The 5,032-nt window shown below is 40.5% G+C and overlaps 1 long non-coding RNA gene across 1 annotated transcript in view; it reads left to right on the top strand.

The window, feature by feature from the left end:
* Positions 2,845–5,032, top strand: part of LOC110269949 — a 4,613-nt gene continuing 2,425 nt past the window's right edge. The window contains exons 1-2 of the long non-coding RNA XR_002358822.1: positions 2,845–2,857; positions 2,947–2,951. This is a non-coding gene — a long non-coding RNA (uncharacterized LOC110269949). The remainder of the gene's footprint in view (positions 2,858–2,946; positions 2,952–5,032) is intronic.

Raw genomic sequence — 5,032 nt, 5'->3', positions numbered from 1 at the left:
ATCAGAATTAGATGAACAGATGATAGAAAACAAAAAGACTTGGGAATTAGCAAAGGAGTCAGGAGCAGAGCTATATAATGAAGAAGATGATATTATGGCTATTCTCCAACAACAGAATGAAGAAATTGCTCAGAAAAAAAGACTGGCGAAACAGAAAGAAAAAGCTAGACGAAGCAGACCCAAAACTCAAAAAAGGGTGTGCAATATTTCTTTAAAATGATAGTTAGTTCTTGGAATGTTAGGGGGTTGAAGGGTGACGGGAAACTGAGGATGGTAAAGGAATTAAAGCGGAAATGTAGATTAAACATGCTAGGTCTGGTGGAGACTAAAAGGCAGGTAGTGACTAGTTTTGATGTTTCAAATATTTGGGGTAATGGCTGTGCGGGGTGGGACTATGTTGAGTCTATTGGTGCGTCTGGTGGATTGCTGTTAATATGGGATGAGGAGTTTTTTAAAATCAGAAATTCTTATAAAAGTGAGAGATGGCTGTGTGTTGAAGGGGTTATGCTGAAGAATAATTATAATTGTGCTTTTATGTTGGTTTATGGTGCACTTGCTAGAGATGAGAAGCTTGTTATGTGAGAAGAGTTGAGTTACATAGCTAGTTTATGTCAGGTTCCCTGTTGTTTCATGGGAGACTTTAACGAGATTGTACAGGTGGAAGAAAGATGTGGCACTGATAGACTAACCTTGTCGGCGAAAGATTTCAAGACTTGGATACATGACATGAGTTTGGTGGACTTGCCAATTTATGACCGGAAGTTTACATGGTTCAGAGGTCGATCCTGTAGTTGTATTGACAAGGCTCTGGTTAGTTTGGAATGGCTTGAGGAGTTTCCAAAGACTCGATTACGAGGGGGCCCAAGGGGTTTGTCTGACCACTGTCATCTCATTTTGGAAGATAAGCAGCTAAGAGATGGTCTGAGGCCGTTCAGAAGTCTTGACTCATGGTTTACGCATGAAGGATTCCTGAGGATGGTAAAGGAGGAATGGAGAGAATTAGGACAGGTGCAGTTCACAGATAAGTTGAAGGCTTTGACAGTCCCTCTGGGGAGATGGCATAAAGACAATTTTGGTGACATAGACAAGAAAATTATGAAGTTTGAGGAAGAGATTAAGAAGATTGATGATATGGTGGGTGATGGGGTCTATGATGGTACGGTGGAGGCAAGAAGGAGGGCGCTGGTGGCTTGTTGTGCGAAATGGTATGTGAGAAAGGAAATATATTGGAAGCAGATGTTGCGATCTAGACATGTGCGAGACATAGACAAGAACACGAGGTACTTCCACAATTTAGCTTTGGCGAGAAGGAGGAACAACAGGATTGATGCACTGGTCATTAACGGAAGATTGATAAGGAATCAAGCTAGGATTAAGATAGCGATTAGAGACTTCTACAAGGACTTATATCATCAGGAGGAGTCTCCAATGGTGGGGTTCAGAGACAGTCTGGTGGAAATGATCAGTGAAGAGGATGATTTGGCTTTGGAAGTGCAACCGACTTCTGAGGAGGTTAGAGGGGCAGTGTGGGATTGTGAATCCTCAAAGGCTCTCGGAAGTGATGGTTACAACATGAACTTCATAAAGAAGTGTTGGGATGAAATTGGTCCTGAATTCACGACAGCGGTGTTGGACTTTTTCCATTCTTCGAGGCTACCGGCGAATGCCAATCTCACATGGGTGGCATTGGCACCCAAATTCACTGGGGCAAAGGAAATCAAAGATCTCAGACCGATTAGCATGGTTGGGTGTCTGTATAAAGTCATCTCGAAGATGCTGGTTAGGAGAATGTGAGCAATAATGCCAGGGCTAGTAGGTGAGACACAGAGTGCCTTTGTCAAGGGGCGAAAAATTCATGATGGGGCTCTTATTGCTTGCGAAACAGTTCAATGGATAAAACTGAGGAAGAAGGAAGCGGTGATAATAAAGTTAGACTTCCAGAAAGCATATGATAGAGTCAAGTGGAGCTTTGTGGATCTTGTGTTACAGAAGATGGGGTTTGGACGAAGATGGAGGGGGTGGGTCATGAAGTGTATCAGTACATGCTCCATGTCAATCTTGATAAATGGTTCGCCATCTAAGCCGTTTAAGATGGAAAGGGGCCTACGACAAGGTAATCCACTGTCCCCCTTTCTATTTGTACTTGTTGTGGATGTCCTGCACAGGATGTTTGGGGAGGCGGTTAGGAACAGGCGCATATCTCCATTGCTGGTTTGTAGAGACCACATTGAGCTGTTGCATCTTCAGTTTGCGGATGACACTATTCTGTTCTACCCTCCAAAGAAAGAGACTGTTAAAAATTACAGGAGGATTCTTCGCTACTTTGAATTGATGTCAGGGTTAAGTATTAACTTTGACAAATCTAGCTTGATTCCTATTAACTGTGATGATCAGTGGGTACAGCGTATGTGCAGTGTGTTGGGCTGTCAGGAAGCCTCTCTCCCAGTTAAATACTTGGGGATTTCGCTGGGAGCTAACCCAAGATTGGTGAAGAATTGGAAGCCAATTATTGACAAAGTGGAGGAGAAACTTAGCATATGGAAAGCCAAGGTTATCAATAAAGCCGGTAAGTTGGTGCTCATCAAATCTGTGCTAAATAGCCTCCCTGTATATTATTTGAGTCTATATAAGATGCCAAAGGCTGTTGTAGAGAAATTGATTTCCTTACAGAGAAGATTTCTATGGAGCAATGAGGGTGGTAAGAATGGCATGGTCTTGGTTAGGTGGGAGGTGGTGCAGGCGCCCAAAAAGTTTGGTGGGTTGGGAGTCGGGGATGCAATGGTGCGTAATACAGCCCTTTTATTTAAGTGGTGGTGGCATTTTTTCAAAGGAGGAATGTCCCCTGTGGAAGAAGGTGGTTTGCTCTTGCAAAAACTTGGACCCAAATATGTTGTTGTCCTCCCAGGTTTTACCTGTCCGGGGGGACCCTGGAAGGATATATGCCAGATACAGTTCAAAGATCAACGAGTAAGGCAGAAGATTGTTACTGGGTTATCTATGGAGGTTGGTGATGGGAGAAGAACGCGCTTCTGGGAGGATGTCTGGTTGTGTGGAGGTTCTCTAAAAGATCAGTTTCCAAGGCTCTTCTCAGTTTCAAACCAAAGAGGATCCGTTATAGGGGATTGTGGGTTTTGGGATGGGGTTGAGTGGATATGGAACTTCCAATGGAGACGAGAGCTATTCCAATGGGAGTTGGATCTTGTGACGAACTACATGAGGCACTAAGATTAGTCAAACTAGCTTATGGCAGAGAGGATAGACTTCTATGGAAATTTGATAAACAAGGAGTTTTTCTACTAACTCTTTTGTGCAGGTATTACAGACGGAAATTATTTCGGAGGATATAACAAGCTATAGCTTTACTAGGACAATTTGAAAAGGGCTAGTTCCGCCAAGATTAGAACTGTTTTTCTGGTTTGTTTTGACTGGGAAGATCAATACAAAGGAGAGATTGAGTCGATTTGGGGTTATCAACCAGCAAGACATTGTTTGCATGCTATGTAATAAAGGAGTTGAATATGATCATCATTTGTTTCTGGGCTGTGATTTTTCTTGGCAGGTTTGGTGTGCATGGCTATCATTTGTTAGAAGGCAATGGGCATCCGCAGGGACATTGAAGGAACATTTCTTGAGTTGGACGGAGATATCCAGTAGCAAGGAAATGCGTAAAAGGTGGATGGTGTGCTTCTGTGCAATTATTTAGAATATATGGCTAGAAAGAAATAGAAGAATTTTTCAACATAAAGAAAAAGGGGTTGATGAGATTATCCATATGTCCTTCACAAGCTATAAGGAGCGGCTAGGTGTGGATCCATTTTGTTGCTGATGGCAATGCCGGAGATGACAAGGGGTAAATTTTAGCGTTCGTGGTGCTGGCTATTTCTTTTTTCTTTATCACTTATGTTGGTTCTTTTGTCGTTCTCTTACGCTCCACTTAGTGTGTTGAGATGCTTTCATTCAAAAAAAAATAGTGATAAATTTTTGAATAAAATTCTCATCTATAACAGATTAATTTTTACTTTACTAAATTAAGTAGCGTTAAAAATAATTAACCTTAATAATGTATGCTTTTTTTGTGACTGAAAATTTAAAACAATTAAATAGAAAAGAAAAATAAAGTCCTAAGGGATTAAGAAGGCGCAGGACGATCCCTCTGAATACTTATCTCAAACTCATTCTAATGTGCTAGGAGCTCTACATGCTGCGAATGCGATCTCAACGCCATTTTTGTTATGGTGTCTGCCACTGTGTTTGCATCTCACAGGATAAAGCGAAAATCAACACGCTATTTCCAAGTCACGATATCTCTGACTTTAAGCACCAAAGGATCTACACACCCGTCATTATCATGAGAATTGTTAACAAGAATGAAAACCTACAGACAATCCATTTCGCAAATCATATCTCTGTGCCTCAAGTTTCAAACTAAAAGAAATCTTCTTCAAATAGCAAACAACTCTCCTTGAAAAATATTGCAACTCTCTATTGTTCCCAAACAATCTCGTTGTCAATTTTCGTTCCAGTCTTTGTTAACACAGGCAAAATCAATTCGATCTACAGAACCAGAGTAACTAGCATCACAATTGATCTTAAAAGTACCCATCGAAAGAGGAACCCAAGAGCAACTAATCATAAAAGGAATAAAAACTCGTTGTAATTCAAAGATATTTCGAAATTCCTTCTCAAAAGCTAAAGTCATACGAGCCACTTTAAAAAGGGGCTAAGACTCATGATGGTTAAAAATGTCATTGTTCATAGCTCTCCAAATCCATCACATACCAAAAAAAAATCTAAAAAGATGCTCTTTGTTATGGGACAAAAATCAATTCTTGAAAAATCAGAAAATGATTGAAAATCTCTAGAGTCTCCTAAACAAATTGAGCTTTTGGACAATTTCAAATACAATGGAACAACTATCTATAGATAAAAAACCTCTCTTAAAATAAAAACAGCAGTGGACAGTGCCTCTCGCAGACAAAACTTGAATTCATAGTTATTATTTATTAATAATCTTGAAATATTATGTGTACAG

This window comes from Arachis ipaensis, chromosome B03 (genome assembly GCF_000816755.2).
Source record: "Arachis ipaensis cultivar K30076 chromosome B03, Araip1.1, whole genome shotgun sequence".
NCBI lineage: Eukaryota > Viridiplantae > Streptophyta > Magnoliopsida > Fabales > Fabaceae > Arachis > Arachis ipaensis.
Note: the sequence above shows the minus strand (reverse complement) of the source record. Positions and strands in the feature narration are given on the sequence as shown.